The following is a 19706-nucleotide window of genomic DNA, read 5'->3' on the forward strand; positions in this document are numbered from 1 at the left end:
TGCCTGCCAATGCAAGGGACATGGGTTCAAGCCCTGGTCTGGGAAGATCCCACATGCCATGGAGCAACTAAGCCCATGCGCCTCAACTACTGAGCCTGTGCTCTAGAGCCTGTGAGCCACAACTACTGAAGCCCATGTGCCTAGAACCCACGCTCCACAACAAGAGAAGCCACTGCAATGAGAAGCCCACACACGGCAACAAAGAGTAGTCCCCACTCACCACAACTAGAGAAAGCCTGCATGCAGCAATAAAGACCCAACGCAGCCAAAAATAAATAAGTAAAATAAATTTTTTAAAAAGAAACAAGTGTTGACCAGAATGTGGAGAAAAGGGAACCCTCAAACACTGTTGATGGGGATGTAAATTGGCCCAGCCACTGTGGAAAACAGTATGGAGGTTCCTCAAAAAACTGAAAATAGAACTATCAATGGTTGAACAATTATACTTCAGCTTATTTGAAGAAAACAAAAACACTAATTTGAAAAGACATATGCACCCCTATGTTCATTGCAGCATTGTTTACAATAGCCAAGATATTGACAGGACCTAAGTTTATCAATAGATGAATGGATAAAGATGTGGTATGTATGTGTGTGTGTAGCTATGTATAACACACAAAATGCAATATCACTCAGCCATAAAAAATAAGAAATCGTGCCATTTGCAACAACATGGATGGACCTGGAGGGTGTTATGTTAAATGAAATAAGTCAGAGAAAGAAATACTATATGATTTTACCTCTATGTTGGATCTAAAAAAAAAAAAATGAACAAACAAAACAGAAACAGACTCATAGATACAGAGAACAAACTCATGGTTACCAGAGGGAAGGGGGATGAATGGTTGGACAAAATAGGTGAAGGTAGAAAGGTAGAAAATTCCAGATATAAAATGAATGTCATGAGGATGTAATTTGCACATAGGAAATATAGTCAATAATATTGTAACCAGTGCTCAAACATAGTAACTGGTCTTACTGAGGTGATCATTTCATAATGCACAAAAATAATGAATCAATGTTATACACCTGAACCTAATATAAATGTAAAAAAATAATGAATGAATGCAACAAAAAAGAAACCTCTCACAAATTTTCTTCTGTTGAGTGTTTTTTTCTATTCAGCTCAAAATACTTTTTCCAGTGTGTTTTTTGTTTTATTTTGGTTTTGTTTTTTTTAATTGCTGTGTGTGTGAGGAGAGAGAGATGGAGAGGAGAGGGAAATCAAACTAATACAGAAGGGATCTTCTTTTATCTTATATAATGCTTCTACAAAAGTGCTGTTGCAAATGTCATGCCTCTTTGTCCCTTATAAAATACTTCCCCGCACATTGTGAACTGCTCTATGCACTTTTATTCATTGTTACATTGGTGTTTCTCTCTAGTGAAATAAGTCAAGAAAATAAATATATAACGTTTGGGAAGGAATAAAGACTTTATCACTAACCACCTTAATTATTTCCTCAAATTTCATCTACACCTGACTCCTACTATGGAGACCCAATTTACAATTGCAATGCTTCCCTACTCCCTATACTTTTCTTCACCTCTATGTGGCTCTTCTTTTCTCTTTCCCTAAGACCTATTATTACCATCTAAGATACTATGTAATTTAACAACTTAGCACATTGCTTGTTGTGTGTTTCCCTTAACCAGAATGCAATTTCCATGAGGATGCATTTTTTTTACTTATTATGTTTTGTGCACTCATATATATCTAGGAATGTGCCTGACAAGGCACGCAATGAATATATGTTGAAGCACTGAACAAACATGAAAACCGGAAGTTCCTGTTCATTTGTAACATTGTTTGCTATTTTTTCCAACACTGCTTATTCCTGTCTCACCCAATCAGTTTCAATACCTTCAAGGGTTCTCAGGAATGGAAAGAAGTCATATTTTGGATTCAAACGCTGAATTGACTAAGAAAGATGGATAGGATGTGCTCAGTTTTTTTCTTTCTTCTCTCAACTTTTAGATTTCAGTGTCTTCTGCTCCTTTTCCATTAGGATTTTTATTTCAAAAATAATTTCTTCCCTATCTGTTCTGCTCTCCTGTTAATGTATCTTTATTAATCACTTTTAGTAGCTTTCAGTGGTTGCATAGCTCACAAATGTTTTCCAGAAATGACCTCAAATCCCTTTGCAGACACTATTACTGCAATTACAGATGAAGTGATTAATCACCTTCCAGCAAAAAGATGAGATCATGGCATTTCAAAACATTTACCCAGGGTTCAGAATCCCCCCCTTTCCACACCTGCAGCCACTGTTCTCACAGCAAACAATTGGGTTAGTAGATTTCTTTTTTTTTTTTCCTCCAGATAGGTTTCACATTCTCTTAAGGAATGTATTTCAGGAAATCTATGAAGATTATAGATTCATAGATTAAGAAATAATTAGGCGGGACTTCCCTTGATGGCACAGTGGTCGAGAATCCGCCTGTCAATGCAGGGGACATGGGTTTAATTCCTGGTCTGGGAAGATCCCACGTGCCGTGGAGCAACTAAGCCTCTGTGCCACAACTACTGAGCCTGCACTCTAGAGCCCTCAAGCCACAACTACTGAGCCCGCGTGCCTAGAGCCCATGCTCTGCAACAAGAGAAGCCACCACAATGAGTAGATCCCACATACCATGGAGCAACTAAGCCCATGCGCCACGACTATTGAGCCTGTGCTCTAGAGCCTATGAGCCACAACTACTGAAGCCTGCGTGCCTAGAGCCCGTGCTTGGCAACAAGAGAAGCCACCACAATGAGAAGCCTGTGCACCACAACAAAGAGTAGCCCCTGCTCGCCAACTAGAGAAAGCCTATGCACAGCAACAAAGACCTGACACAGACAAAAATAAATAAATAAGCATTTTAAAAAATAATTAGGCTTTCTGAGGTTGAAATATTAAAAAATTTAGAGAGACAGATAGCAGACAAACAGACAAAAACAGGAAAGGAAAGACATTTGTTAAGGGAACCAGAGGCTATCACCACACTTGTCCACCTGCTTCAGGGCTGCTGGAGATTTTCGTTTCTCCTCCTGTTACCAACCCTTTATGAAAACATCTCTCACTTATCCCTAGTAAGCACACTGAACCTCACAGGTTTCACTCTAAAGATTTCTTCCTACAAGCATGTGATGAGCAGTAAGACAGGGAAGATGGGTTCCCAGATGCTGAGTTTGAGAATGATAGCTGCTGCTATGCATAAGTGCTTTTGGTGGTGTTCCTTTGTTTTGCAAAGGGGGGGAGGGGCATGTGTTGTTAGCCAAAGTCTAGTATGTTTCTAAATTTCTCTCAGTTGTAAAAGTTAACATTCATTCTCATTCAGAGAAAATAAAGTCTCTTTTATTTTGCATTTATAGAAACAAATTTTATGTGAAGAAAAACATGTTACCAAACCAGGTCCGTTTGCCCAATGTGCAGCAAGCCAAATACTGAGATGTAGAGGTTTGCAGCAGAGATGTAGAGGTTTGGCTTATTTTTATTTGTACAAGGCAGCCAAGTGAGGAGATTGGAGAACAAATACCAAATACACATTTCAGGAGATGGGGAACTTGGGCCATATATGGGTGAAGAGTGTAGTGTGGTCAGTGGTATAGGGAAGGTGATTGGAGGCAGGAAAAGGTGAAATAATCATCGTTCTGTGCAGGCACAATGGAGCTACATGCTTTCAGGGACACGTGCAAATTCAGGAGGAGTTGGTATGAAACGTTTGGGGGAATTTGGGGCTGTAAAGTTGAAGGTCATTTATCAGACAACCAAGTCTATTCTGTGCATACTTGGTTTGGCCACATTGGTTTCATCTATTTTCAGCCACTTTTGTTGTGTTACAAGCCAAGGTGTTTTCAACTAGCTGCTCCATTATCTCCTGTTCTGTCAGACAAGTTCAAGAATTTCTGTTAGTCACCAATTTCTGTTAACCCTATGGGGCACGGTTTCAGGATGGGTTTTTTAACCCTATAAGGAATAGTTTCAATACCCCATCTTTTTTTAAAAAATTTTATTTATTTGTTTATACAGCAGGTTCTTATTAGTCATCAATGTTATACACATCAGTGTATACATGTCAATCTCAATCGCCCAGTTCATCACACTACCCCACCCCCTGCCTTTTGATCATTACTCAGTCTTAAGGGAAGAGGGGCAATGACTACTCTGGCTACTTCCTGCAGAAGAGGCATAGGCCTGATATGGGCTTGAGGAATGAAACTGTTTCTTATTTGATTGCAAATACTCATGATTCCCTAGATGAGGCCAAGGTTTTTGTTCTGGTCCTTTATGTTCATATGGGTTGGGGTTTGGGGCTTAAACATATGAGACAAAGAGCAAGTAGATTTCTGACAAGAAGGAATATAAATCCTAGCAAGCATAAAACAACACCACCTAGTTAACTAATCCCTATAATATAGACCTTATTCCTGATGGGATCCATGAGCATATATTTCCTAAGAGACTGGATCCAGGAAAATAGTCCTGGAAACCAGTTTGGACCCAGTACTTCTGGGATATTTGCTGTAGCCAGTAGTCTGTTGCCTGATTTTGTCTATATGAGTTTCCACTTCAGCTTAGGCATTAATGTATACATGACAAGAGGTATTAGCAATAGCACAAACTTCACCCTGTTCAGCTAGTATATAATCTGGAGCTATACAATTATCTAGGACTACTTTGGCTAATGAGTCAGCTTTTCCCCAGAGTACATCTGAAGGTTTTTTTTTTAAATTCATAATCATAGTGAAGTTCAGGATGGCCAAAACACTCATGACAGGCACAACCAAGGGGTCAGCATGATTACATACAGAAAAAGGTTTTAGATGACTTAGCCAACATCTAGAAAGATTGCCTGTTTTTCCCAATGTTTGAGAAATCCTAATTATTCTTCCAAACCTGGAAGGATAAAATCACAGAGGAAATATAGCAAAAGAAAAGAACACTCATTCTGGTGATCTAGTGAGCTAATTATTTGTTGCTTTGCCTTGGGGCATTACCTTCTGAAGAATTTTACTTTGCCAAAGTCACCACTGTAGCCATCCCACTAGGAGCATAGATATCCCCACAAAGATTTAGAGTTCCTCAGTCATAAATGTCAGGCATGCAGTTAGGTTAACAGTATATAAAGCCAGCAGACAATCCTATTGACTGAACAAGAGCTTTGGTACCATTCACCTTAATTTCTTTTAAAAAAAATTTTATTTATTTACTTGGCTGTGTTTGGTCTTAGTTGCAGCACATGGGATCTTTCATTGTGGTGTGTGGGCTCAGCAGTTGCAGCACACGGGCTCTCTAGTTGTGGCGAACGGGCTTTAGAGTGCGCGGGCTTAGTTGGCCCATGGCATGTGGGATCTTAGTTCCCAGACCAGGGATCGAACCCACGTCCCTTGCATTGGAAGGCAGATTCTTAACCACCGGACCACCAGGGAAGTCCCTCACCTTAATTTCTTTCTCATAACTTCCTTCTGAAAGCAACTTAAGATCTGTAGGGGTTCATTGCCCATTCAGAGAAGTCAGTATCGGGGATCTGGAACCAGCCAGGATTTGGATGATATTGGTCATGGTTTTCTTCAACAGCGTGGTTTCTGTTCCCTGTGTCGTTCCTTATGAGGTCTGGCCCAGCAAATATGGACCGGTCTTCTGGATGCTTAGTTTTCCAGTGTTTCAGTAGGACCCAGTCTCCAGGACGAGTTGCAGGGGAACTGCAACTTTTTTCCCACAACTATTTGTGGGAAATATTAACCTGCTGGAGGCAAACTTGTATATAGCAGTTAGATTGGTGTCCATTAATTGTACAGACCTGAAAGTGTCTAGTTTCTTAATTCGAGTTCCTTCCAGATTTCCTAAACCATTTCTGGAACATAGAAAGTGTCTCCCATGCAATATTTAAGGCCCTTTCAGCCTTGCCAAAAAAGATTTCACTTTTTGCAGTACAGGGAACAGGAGGTGCAGGGCTGACTGAAGGGCATTACCTGACTCCTCTGCTGAGGATGGAACCCCTGGACAGCAGCTGTAAGTCTGGCTGAGGATGGAACCCCTGGACAACAGCTGTAAGTCTGAAAACCAAGACAGCACAGAAATTTTTGCTGTGGCCATGTACACCAGAATATGGAGATACTTGAGGGTAGTTAATTTCAAAGTTTGAAGTGACATATTTATGCTTAGGATAGAATATGCCCCATAAAATGTTACAGGGAAGACAGAGACTGACTAAACAGAAATGATGGGGACTATTTAAATAAATTATTACAGGGCCCAGTGTTTCTAATTACACATGTGCCAACGACAGAATGAAGGTCAAGGACCATATTTGTTACGGTATTTTTGTTTGTTTGTTTCTCAAACTTTTAACGTGTCAAACTGTAGTACCACATATATTAGGCTTCCATTTTATTTTTTGTTTTACTGAAGGTATTTCAAGGATCTCAATAGGCCTTGTGATTTTCTGTTGGATTTTGCATAACTTGGTGGTTTTCAGGAACACATACAATGCATTGCTGTAGAACTGACTCTGTGAAGTTTTCTCCAGGATATATACATACATACATACATACATACATATATATATATATATATACACACACACACACACACACACATATATATATAGAGAGAGAGAGAGACAGAGAGAGAGAGAGAAAATGTACAATATTATGTTTCAGGTGTACAACATAGTGATTCACAATTTTTAAAGGTTATACTCCATTTATAGTTATTATAAAATATTGGCTATATTCTCTCTTGTACAATATATCCTTGTAGCTTATTTATTTTATACATAGTAGTTTGTACCTCTTAATCCCCCAACCCTATTTTGCCCCACCCTCTTCCTTCCAGTAACAATTAGTTTGTTCTCTTTATCTGTAAGACTGTTTTTTGTCTTATTCACTAGTTTATTTTTTATATTCTATATATGAGTGATATCATACAGTATTTGTCTTTCTCTGTCTTATTTCACTTAGCATAATGTTCTCCAAGTCCATGCGTCTTGATGCAAATGATAAATGTTCATTCATTTTTATGGCTGAGTAGTATTCCATTGTGTGTGTGTGTGTGTGTGTGTACACACACACACACACACACACACACACACACCCCCCACATCTTTACCCATTCATCTCTTGATGGACACTTAGATGGCTTCCATATCTTGGTAATTGTAAATAATGCTGCTATGAATATTGGGGTGCATGTATCTTTCTGAATTAGTGTTTTTGGTTTTTTTCAGATATATACCCAGGAGTAGAATTGCTGGATCGTATGGCAGTTCTATGTTTAGTTTTTTTGAGAAACCATCATACTGGCTGCAACAATTTACATTCTCTCCAACAGTGTCAAGAGTTCCCTTACCAGGATGTATTCTTAAGTGAAAAACTAGGGTCCAGAACAGTGTATAACAGTGAATATACACCATGTTTTTTGAGTCAAGTAGAAGAGTATAAATATAGGGACAGAGATTTAACAGATTGGAAGGACAGGAACAAAAGTGATGAAATTTCCTTGTGTTGTAGTTTTGAGTTTGTACAAATTTAAGTATTTCCCATAAAGTTTAAACAAACAATGCTCAATCAAAATGAAATTTTAAAATCCATAACATCAAAAGTAAAATGGAAGAAAAATTGAGAGAGATTTTGTGTTGCCTTGATGGTATATCCAGGATAAAGAAAGTGGCTTAACCCAGAGGGATATCAACTATAGCCCAATATAAAATAAAACTTAAAAAAAAAAAGAGGGATAAAACCACAACCTGAGTACAACTAGAGGAATCTGAATAAGATCAGGTGATAGTATCAACGTCAATATAATTGTTGTGATATAATATAGTCTTACTATTGGGGAAACTGGGTAAAGTACACACAGGATCTCTCTGATTCCTTACCTTCCTTTTCCCTTCCTTTGTCCTCTCCTTTCTGTGCCACAAGGTGTGCAGGATCTCAGTTCCCCAACCCGGGATTGAACCTGGGTCACGGCAGTGAAAGCACCAAATCCTAACCACTAGACCACCAGGGAACTCCCTCTCTGCATTCTTACCCTTGCATGTGAATCACTGATTTTCACAATAAATACTTCAATTAAAAAATCCAAGGGAGGGAATTCCCTGGTGGTCCAGTGGTTATGGGGTGTTCTCTGAGATCTTATCAAATATTTCTATGAAGTTGTCACTTCTGTCTGGAGAGATCCTCACCAATTGTGAAGTGTTGCTTCCCTGGGATGCGGACTTTGTAAGGGAGGAGGAGTGTAGTGTATCAATATCATTATTCAGTTTAACTTTTTTTTTTTTTTTTTTCAGTACGCGGGCCTCTCACTGTTGTGGCCTCTCCTGTTGCAGAGCACAGGCTCCGGATGCGCAGGCTCAGCGGCCATGGCTCACGGGCCCAGCCACTCCACGGCATGTGGGATCTTCCCGGACCGGGGCACGAACCCACATCCCCTGCATCGGCAGGCGGACTCTCAACCACTGCGCCACCAGGGAAGCCCTATTCAGTTTAACTTTATACACCAGTGGGTTCATTCAAAATATTCATAGTAAACATTAGTTTTATAATACTATTTAAGGTTGAAGTAAAAAATATCACCAGTGTGATGAAAATAGGTTACAAAACTAGAAAATGAAGCAAAATAAGGGACAAAAGAAAGAACCAGAAATCTTGATAAGAATCACAAGATGAAGTTAAATAACAAAAACTTATGCCAGTAGAATTTCCCATGGGAATTTGGGAGTGTGCATAAATCTGAGTCTAACAACCATGACATTGCTTAGGTTGTGGATCAGTCCACTCTTAATGACCTCCAGTGAGTCACAGGTAGTAATGATTGACAACTTCCCCTGATCATAGAGGTTCTGCAGAGACACAGGAAGGGTCTAAATTAAATGCCCTGTTCTCATTGAGCACAGGGTGACTCCATTCTTCTAAGAGGATGTCTGGTCCAAATTTTTATTTTCTGTTTAAGAAAATTATCTTATAAATGGGACATGTCATTGAGATGAAATCACAATAAGGCAAAGATGATAGAGATAGATATATAGATGGTAGACATATAGGTGGATGATAGACATACAGATGACAGAAGAATGGATCCATTTTTATAGGTGAGGAATGGAAGCCAAGGCCCTGGGAGGGTAGAGAGTGTTGATTACTATGATAAAGAGAACATCCAAGTACTTGAGATGCAATGAACAGCATTTCACCAAGGATAAAAATTTAGAGACACATCATTCAAGTCTCCATGACACAACATGCCCCTCATCAGCAGATACAACAGACACTAGGCATCTACTCAGAGTAGGAGCTTATCTTCTTCATCTTATTACTCACAACCTACCTTATCATGAAGCCTCTACAGTGAACCCTGTTTATGATCAGTGTGTTTAGCGAGAAGCCAGTGAAACAAGTTTCAAAACAATGCAACTGAGGAGAGAGGGGAACTGTCAGGCACTCCTGATGCACGTTGATGAGGGGGCAACATGGCTCTGGTTTCCTCAGCAAATGCCTTTCCTGTTTTTATGGCTTTGTTCTTATGTCTGTCTATATCTATAACCTATATAAGATTGTTCCTTTTTTATTGTCCTGACCTCAGGAAGTGAAATTTATTTTAGAAAGAGTTAATTTCCAGTTTTCTGACAAAAATGTTTTCTAAGAATCAGATACCTGAAGAGATACTTACCAAATGTGTATTTGCTCCCATAACAAGGATGCCATGGCAGCATCTGAGTGTGCAATGGGGACACGTAAGCCTGAGATAAAGTTTTGGAACCCCACGATGTCATCTGCTCCTTGGAAGTGATTATGCCACCTGTAAGTGCACTGACAGTGTCTGCATATGGAGAGGAGACAAACTCAGAAAAACATTTCAGACTGTGTAACTATCCAGAGCTATTAAAAGTACTTAGGGTTTCCCTGGTGGCGCAGTGGTTAAGAATCGGCCTGCTAATGCAGGGGACATGGGTTTGAACCCTGGTCCGGGAAGATCCCACATGCCGCAGAGCAACTAAGCCCATGCGCTGCAACTACTGAAGCCCACGCACCTAGAGCCCTTGCTCCACAACAAGAGAAGCCATCCCAAAGAGAAGCCTGCACACTGCAATGAAGAGTAGCTCTCACTAGCTACAACTAGAGAAAGCTCACGCACAGCAACGAAGACCCAAAGCAGCCAAAAATAAATAAATAAACTAAAAAAAAATAAAATAATAAAAGTGCTTAATGAGATAGATATCCATGAGGACTGGCAGAAATTGATAGTGGAAAACTTGTTTTTGAAATAATCAAAATCCCACTGGAATGTGAGGAAAAAAAAACACACACACACACCTGACATCTAATAAGTGAGAGAAGGAAACCACTGAAATGTCTACTGGGGATTTTTTAGTAGATTTAAAGGCTTTTCACAAAACATAATTTCTTCCTATAACTCAGAGCATTCATGGTAGTAAAACTGAAGGAAAAAGCAGGGTGAGGAGAGTTAGAAAGTACACCCACAGTTGTGCAAATGAATGTTAAATGTGCATTATCATTTTGTTCCATATTTTAAGATGTCAGTAGGTACCACATGGGGGACTTGCCCGGCGTTCTAGTGGTTAAGACTCTGCACTTCCATTTCAGGGGGCAAGGATTTGATCCCTGGTCCAGGAACTAAGCCCCCACATGCCACGCAGTAAGGCCAAAAATAAAAAAGTACCATATGTGTTTCAGACATGTTTCTAGGAATACAGAATGTATCAGTGCACAACATGTAAATACATATTTTCCTACTGGAACTTACTCTGTATTTGATAGAAAAATAAAATAAGCAGTTCTTCTATGATATTAAGTTGCATAGCGTAATAGAAGGTGATGGGTCCTAAGGAAGTAAGAAGGTCAGCAAATGGGTGATGAAACAATTATGAGTTTATGATGGGTTGAGGCACTAAAATGAGTGTCCATATTTGGATTCATAGTGAAGATGAAAACTGAGGATATATTTTAGGTGTCTTCTTCCTTTCCAATTGCTACATATTCATTATTTTGCCGGTTTTTTTTCGTATTGAATGAAATTGGAACTCCAGGATGATACTGAATAAGAGAACAATGAGCAGCTGCCCTCCTTTTATTCTAATGGCAATAGTTTAATAATGGTTCAAAGGTATAGTATTTCTAATTCCTCTTTGTAGATGTTGTAGGATTAAGAAGGCTCACTTCTATCCGTAGTTTGATATCTCTCTTAGCGTACTAGCACTGAACATTTCACAAAGAAAAAATTTTTTAATTCTCATTCACAATATTATCAGATTTAGAAAATACATATGCAAGACCTATAAAAAGAAATCTAAAAACATTTCTATCCAAAATTAAATAAGATCTACATAAAAGGAGATGTATCATGTTTATGGATTGGGACACTCAGTATTTCTTTCTAAATTAAAGATTAGGAGAATTCCCTGGAGGTCCAGTGGTTAGGACTCAGCGCTTTCACTGCCCTGGCCTGGGTTCAATTGCTGATCAGGCAACTAAGATCCCATAAGCTGCACGGAACAGCCAAAAAATAAAAATAAATTGAAGACTAAATGTAAGCCCAGTGAAACTCCTAGTAGGATTTTTTGTGCTGTATAAGCTGAAAAGTGAATTCTAAACTTCATATGGAAAAGCAAAGAACGAAGAAAGGCTATAGTGACTGAAAAAAAGAAAGTCAAAGGAGTATACAACCTTGATTTCAAGACATACTATAAAAACAAATTAGTTAATACATGAAAATACTGGCATAAATAAAGTAGATAAATGCAACAGAATAGAAATTCCAGAAATAAACATATACATAAATGATTGACCGTCGATGAAGATACTAAAGCAATTCAGGGGAAAAGGTATAATCTTTTAAATCAGTATCACTGCAGCAATTGGGTGTCTATATTTTAAAAAATAAATCCCACAATTAATTGAAAATGATTCCTTTGCATCAATAAAAACCCTAAACCATAAAAGTAACAGGAGGAAACGGGAAAAAGTATAAGAATGGACAAATTAGACTACACTAAAATTAAGAACTTTTTCTCTGGAAAAGTAATTGAAAAGACAAGACCAATTCTGGAAGAAAGTATTGCTAAGTATTTCCATTAGAGGACCGTATTCAATAATTCATGAAGAAATGTCAAAACTCAGTAATTAGAACAACAAATCAAATGAATAGAAATTTCAATAACAATATATGGCTGGAAATTAACACATGGAAGACCACTCAGCATCATGTCATTAGGGAAATGCAAATTAAAATCACTTGATACCACTATACACCTACGATGTCACAAAAATTAGAAACCCTGCACATACCAAGTGTTGGTAAGAATGGAAAGAATGGGAACTTGGGTTCTGGTGTTTCTGGCAAGACTGTAAAAGGATACTACCACTTTAAAAAGTTTGACTGGGGCTTCCCTGGTGGCGCAGTGTTGGGAGTCCGCCTGCTGATGCAGGGGATCGATGCAGGCGCAGTTTCCTCCTGCCGATGCAGGAGGATCCCACATGCCGCTTAGTGGCTGGGCCCGTGAGCCATGGCCACTGAGCCTGAGAATCCGGAGCCTGTGCTCCGCAACGGGAGAGGCCACAACAGTGAGAGGGCCGTGTACCACACACACACAAAAAAGTTTGACCCCACATAAGTTAAACGTTCACCTACTCTACAACACAGGAGTTGTGGTGCTAGATATTAACTCAAGTGAAGGAACACATAAGTCCGGAAGACATTTCTCCAGTGTGAACTTTCCTCTTTTTTATGAGCTTGGAGCTACATACAAAGAATTACACTCATAAGGCCTTTCTCCAGTGTGGATTCTCTGGTGGACAATAAGACTTGTTCTGTAACTGTAAGGCTTCCCACATTCATTGCACTGAAAAGGCTTTACTCCCGTGTGGATTCTCTGGTGGACAACAAGACTTGTTTTGTTACTGTAGGGCTTCCCACATTCACTGCACTGAAAAGGCTTTGCTCTAGTGTGGACATTTCGGTGGCTAACAAGTGTATTCTTCAGCTTGAAGGCTTTCCCACATTCATTACACTCATAGGGTCTTTCTCCAGTGTGGATTCTCTGGTGCTCAGCTAGTCTGATTTTCCTCTTGAAAGCTTTCCCACATTCACTGCACTCATAACGCCTTTGTGCAGTGTGAACATTCTGGTGTTTATTAAGGGCAAAGCTGCTTATAAAGAAGTTCCCACATTTCTTACACCCATAAACTTTTTCTCCATTGTGAATTCTCTGGTGTACAATAAGACTTTTTTTGTTGACATAGGCTTTCCCACACTCACTGCACATATGAGGCCTTTCTCCAGTGTGGGTTCTCTGGTGGATAATAAGACTGGTTTTATAACTGAAGGACTTCCCACATTCGGTACACTTAAAAGGCTTTTCTCCAGTATGGATCCTCTGGTGCACAAGAAGTTTATTTCTGTAAAGGAAGAGCTTCCCACATTCACTGCATTTATGAGGTTTCTCTCCAGTGTGGACCTTTTGGTGCTGGACAAGTGAATCCTTGCGGGCATAGGCTTTCCCACATTCATTACACTCATAGGGTCTTTCTCCAGTGTGGACTCTTTGGTGCTGAACAAGTTTACATTTGTAGATGAAGACTTTCCCACATTTACCACAATCAAAAGGCTTTTCTCCTGTGTGAACTCTACGATGATGAGAAAGACCTCCCCTGAGTCTGAAGAATTTGCCGCACTCGCTGCACCCATAAGGTTTTTCTCCAGTGTGAACTCTCAGGTGCTCCGTGAATTTATACTTTTTACTGAAGGCTTTGCCACATTCGCTGCACTCGTAATGCCCTTGTCCAGGGTGAGAGACCTCCCTGCTCTCCCTGCTTCTTCCTGGATGCTGTCCATCGTGGGAGGGCTGGTGCTGGGGAAAGCCCAAGCTGCCTAAGAAAGCCTTCTCAATCTCTCCGCATGTGAACATATTGTCGGGTAAAAAGACTTTGCAGCTCGTCACAAGCAAGGCCCCATTCTCTTCCCTTCTGAGGTGTTTCTCTCCACTGGGCTGCTTCTGGTGCTGTTGTAGGTGAGAAGTGAACATTTTCCCACAAGCCCCAGAAGAGGACGGTTTCAGCCCAGGATGCACTCCTTGGTGCTCAGCCAGGTACAAAACATATTTCTCTACCAGGGCACCCATATCCGAAGTAAGAGTCTTCAGGATAGATAGGTCTGGATTTGGATTCCTATCTTGTGTCACTTGTTTTACAGAAACACATTGTTCAGAAGTGGCCTCCTCAGTACCTAATGCACTCCAACACCCTGAAAGCACAAAAATGCTGATAAACTGTATGGAGACGTTGGTGGTACAGGAGTCCACTACAAATCTGTGCATGACACATGTAGGTATAAGCCCATGGGTTTGTTATTAAAACAAGGGAGGAAGGGTCAAGTGGTAGAAGGGGATACTCTACAATGCTAGGTCTCTGATGGTCGCAGAACAGGAAATGTCTCAAACCAGCAAGAACACAGGATACCAGGTAGTGGCGTCATGCCGGGAGGAGAGGCTAGAACAACCCACTCCTAGGCAGATGGTTTTCAGCAGGACTTTCTGGTGGTGACAAGGGTCAGCTCTGTAGAATGCATGTCTCAATCCAGGAAAATGCAATTACACCTGACTATCAGTGTTCAAAGACAATGTAAGTAAACATGTACCTCTCATGATACATTAAGGATATGCATATACAATATAAAAAATACATAAAATTGGAGAACAGTGCAGACAGGGGGAAAGGAGAGTTTTGGAGGACACTAAGGTGGAAAACAGGAGTCAGAAATCACAGTAGAAATGAAAAGTGGGCAAAGTGTCAAAATGGGGAGAAGTGGAAGAAAGAAATTAAGTATGAGCATGATGAGTCTTGGCGCTGAAAGGGGAGAGAGCAAAGGACATTTCCCTGTAGGATTAGAACTCATCAATGATATCATGCCTTCCTACAGCTCCTGCTCACCAGGCTCAGGATGCAATTAACCCTCGTCCTATGACTAGACAGGGGCCTACCTCGTCAGGCACCCAGGGTTGCCTCCAGCTTTCAGCTCAGGCTGGGTGACTATGAGCCCTACCAGATCAAACTCCTCAGAGGAAAATAGGGCCATTAGGAGAAAGACACTGGCCCAGAGTGAACCAACCAATGACAGATTTCAGGAAAAAAAATGTATCACTAGAAGAACCTTAAGGAGTCTTGCAAAAATAATCTAGGGTTGACCACAAATGCTGACCATGTAAGTGTCTGTAATTCCTGACACAGGCAGTGCAAAAAAAGGGTTAGAATGTGTGACACGGATCTTGCACACATCTGAACAGTCAACACACCTAGCAGTGGCAAAGCTAAGTGGCATCAGCTGGACAGGCTTCAAGCCTCTGAGACCAAAGGCTTCTGTGAAAGGCTTCAGAGCCTATGGTACAGGGCTGAACACACACAGGGTGGGGGAATGCAGCTCAAGTGCCAGGAAATCGGGGAAGTAAGCAATGTCCAAGGTCCAGGCTGGGAAGGATGGAGTGAGCCATGCAAAAAGAAGGGCAGAGTCCCATACGGGGCAACGGTGTGGAACAGGGGTCCTTACCCAGGGAGGCTATAAGTGACAGGTTCTCCAGCATCACGTCACAGTACAGGAGTCTCTGAGCATCGTTAAGGAGACCCCACTCCTCCTGGGAGAAGGACACAGCCACATCCTCAAAGATCACATGGCCCTGTCATGAGGGGGACAAGTGAGTTCACAGCAGCCTCTGCAACCAGGACCCCCAGTTCATGGTCGTCCACCCCAGTGACCCAGCTCAGAGGACACACCAGACCCTGATTCCACAGGAACCTGCTAGTGTTACGTCATTCAGTTAAAACAGAGAGGGAGACAAGCAGTCTCACAAGACGCTCTGAGGCTGCCACACAAACCCCCAGCCACTCTCCTCAGAGTCGACTCTCCTAAGATCACACCACACACAATGACACTTGTACTCAGCCCCCTGGAGTAAAGCCTGGGGACAAGGGCCCTGAGTCCATGCTCACATTCCCTTCCTCTCCATTGCCCAGCCCTGCAGGGTCACAACTCCCTCACGTGCCCGACCGTGACCCACACCCCACGCCACCACCTCGGCCCCAGGCCTTCGGCACCTCATCATGTTCCCCTCGTGCCACCCAGCACTCAGTGCTTCCCCAGGCCTCTGCGGGACCCACTGCTACAGGAGGTCCCAGTACTACTTTTTGTCTCCCCACATGGCCCTGATCCCTGTTCCCACGTCAGCACCCAGACATCTTGCGGGCTCAGATGCCCGAGTCCTTGTCCTCCACAGTGTCCCACGTGCTGACCCTGCACCACTCACCCCTTCCTCTCTCTACTCCTCTCATTCCAAGCCCAGCCCCCCAGACCCCCCCCAGCCCAGCCCAAGACCCTGTCCCAGCTGCGCTCATCTGCCCTCAGCTGGTCTGTCGTCCAGTCTCACTCACTTCAGGCTCCAACCGCAGTCATCACAAGACTCTGAGCCTATGGACGGGAAACAATGCCCCAGGCCTTACCTCCCTGTCATCTGACCTCCATTCCTGCTTAGCTTCTGCATCCATACCTTATCCACCCCTTCGAATTCTGTGCCATGACCAGGACCTCCCCTGAGGCCACTCCCACCCCCCACACACTCATGGTCACTGCACTGCCTCATCCATCTTAGTGATGACAGCCACCCCTGTCCCCGTGCCCAGGGAGGGCATGTCCCTCCCCACTCTACAACTTTCATGGCACCCACACATGACCTGAGGGCCTGTAATCTGACCTGGTCCACATGCCATCCACCTCTCAGGGGTATCTTCAATCCTGAACCCCATCCTTCCTGAACTCCATGTGTGTGTTTCTAGTGGCCCACTTGACACCTCCCCTAGACACCCCGGTAATATCTCAGACTCAGCCTGGGGACAAGGAACTCTGGACAGTGCTTCTGTCCATTACTCCTACTTCTGACTTCCCGTCTCAGACATGGCATCCCCACCGTCACCTAGAGGCAAACATCCTGGGGTCATGTCAGACTACTCTCTGTCATCCTGTACAGCAGAAAATCAGCTCTACCACAAACGAGATTCAGAGACTCACCTCCTCTCCTGCTACAGAGCCATTGCCAGGATCCAGTCACAATCGACATTCACCAAGACTGTACCCTCCTCTGGGCCCCCGGCTCCACCCTCACCCCCAGTCTTCTTCCTCTCGGCAGGCAGAACAGCCTCTTCAGACCCAGCGTCAGATCACTTCCCTCTTCTGAGGCCACGTGTCATGGACCCGCCCCCTCAGGAGAGGCCCAGCTCCTCAGGCTGCCATCACAGAAATGACTCATGACCTCAGTATTTATCAGTCCATGTCATGGGTTCGGCAGTTCCCTGAAGACTCCCCTCTCAGTCTCATCTCCAGGCTGTGCCCAAGGACATGTCACCACTTGACCTTCTCCACTGGACACATGGGAACACCACCTTTGTACAACTTCTGGCTTTGATTAATGGTCCTGTGCCTGAGATGATGCCAGGGCCCAGACCTAAGGGCCCATAATCCCAGGACAACACTGTCTCCTATATCTGTGTGTCAGGACTAGGGGTAGCAATGATGTCTGGGTAGGTACTGGGGCTTCTTCCACTTACCTGTCCAGGGACCATAAATGCTGCTGCTACCATGGGAACCTGTGAAAAGAGGGAGTATCTGAGGTAAAGGTGATTATGGTGAGGATGTAAAGGCTGAGCTGTTTCTTCCCTTCCTTTTCCTGGACATGAGTCATCTGAGGCTGACCTCTGACCTCAGATCCTCACTCTTCAGAGCTATAGCTTGACAACTCGATAGGCTTAGACAAAGACTCAACATCCTTGGGACTTCCCTGGTGGTCCAGTGGTTAAGACTTCAAGCTTCCACTGCAGGGAGCCCGGGTGCCATCCCTGGTTGGGGAACTAAGATCCCACATGCCGTGTGGTGTGGCAAGAAAAAAACACTCACCCTCTTTGAGTCTCAGTGTCTTCATGTAAATGGCAACACTTAGGATGTCTAACTCATAATGTGTACATACCAAATGCATTATTACCTCTCCCATGGTAAGATTCAGCTATTACAGAACACAGGATTAAGATTTCTATAAATGTTTTTGAAAATTACGTTTTTCTTACATGTCTTTCAAGGCTTTCTGAGACAAAGTATCTTTTTTCAGCCACCAATTATCTAATTTTATGACACCACCATGGTGCCCTAAAATTCATTCCTATTATTACACTACCTGAACTTAGTGACAGAATCCACAGGTTTAAGGCATCAAACCCATAAACTGCCCTCTTTTGAGAAGCCAGTTCCGAGCCCTGGTTCCCAGGCTACCAGGACTTCTGTCCCACTTGGCTACAAATTCAGGGTTTCCCATGAACCCCTTCTCTGTTTTGATAATTTGCTGAAATGACCCATGAAGTTAGGAAAAGACTTTTCTTACTTTTTCTGGTTTACTGTAATGTATACAACTTTGGAACAGTCAAATGGAAGCGACGTCTAGGTCAGGGTTGGGGGGGATGGAGGGCAGCAGGTGGTTTCTAGGCCTTTTCAGTACATGCCACCCTCCCAGCACTTCCACCATTTCAATGTGTTCACCAATCTGAAGGAACCTTGAATTTCATTGTTCAGCAGTTTTTACACTTAATCTCCAGCTCCCCCCTGATCCTTGGGAGGTCCCATGTGGGGATGAAAGTTTAACCTTCTATTCACCTTATTTTCCTGGTGATCAGTCCAATCCTGAGGTTATCTAGGGGACCCACCCTAAGTCAAACTCCTTTGTGATTAAAGAGGCTAGTTGTGAATAACAAAAAACAATCTTAAATCCAGGAAATTCCAAGGGGTTCAGAGCTCTAGGTGAAGAGCCCAAAATAAAACCTAAACATATGTATATTATTATAGCACAGATATATATTCTCATTTTAAGCAGTTATTACTTGTTTACACAAGATTAACTTGCTAAATCTATACTTTTTCTTTTTTTTTTTTTTTTTTTTTTTTTTTTTGCGGTAAGCGGGCCTCTCTCTGTTGTGGTGGCCTCTCCCGTTGCCATGGCTCACGGGCCCAGCCGCTCCGCGGCATGTGGGATCTTCCCGGACCGGGGCACGAACCCGTGTACCCTGCATCGGCAGGCGGACTCTCAACCACTGTGCCACCAGGGAAGCCCAAATCTCTACATTTTTAACCTTGTAGTTTCCTGGGAGAGCTGAGGCACGTGTGCCCTTGACTGGGCCTGAGCTGCTCCACCACCCTGGCTGACCGTTTTCTGGCTCCACAAGGAATAGACAGTCAACTGCGTGTTCAGAGCAGTGAAGCTACACGTCACACCTTCTTCTCCATCTCCATCCCAGGTAAGGCTCCTTACTCCTTATACCCTTGCTTCCCCAGAAAGCCCTGGAACCATAGGACCCTCCCATCTTCAGGCAGCCTCAGAAAGTCCCACCCCCTCTGCCCTGCCCTCCAGCCCCAGGTCTCTCTACTTTCATCTGAGGTCCCCTTGCACAGAAAAGTGACAACTTTTCCCTCCTAAATTTGAGATCCTGTCTTGGCTGGAGTCCAGGACTTAGGCTGTTACCACATGGATATCAGTCCGCCAGTGTCCTCCTCCCTCAATTCCAGATTACAGATTCCAGCAGCTCCTATTGTTACCTCAACTTTGGGAGCTCAGAAACAGCATGTCCCGAATCCAGCTTTTAATCTCTCCCTAAAACTGACTTCTCACATCAGTCTGGTCTCAAG

General features: G+C 42.7%; 1 pseudogene; it reads right to left on the reverse strand.

Moving 5' to 3' along the window:
• The window catches only part of LOC132416347 (zinc finger protein 549-like), a 28122-nt pseudogene that overhangs the window by 8133 nt on the left and 283 nt on the right, over positions 1 to 19706 (reverse strand).

Source organism: Delphinus delphis, chromosome 20, assembly GCF_949987515.2.
Source record: "Delphinus delphis chromosome 20, mDelDel1.2, whole genome shotgun sequence".
NCBI classification, from domain to species: Eukaryota; Metazoa; Chordata; class Mammalia; order Artiodactyla; family Delphinidae; genus Delphinus; species Delphinus delphis.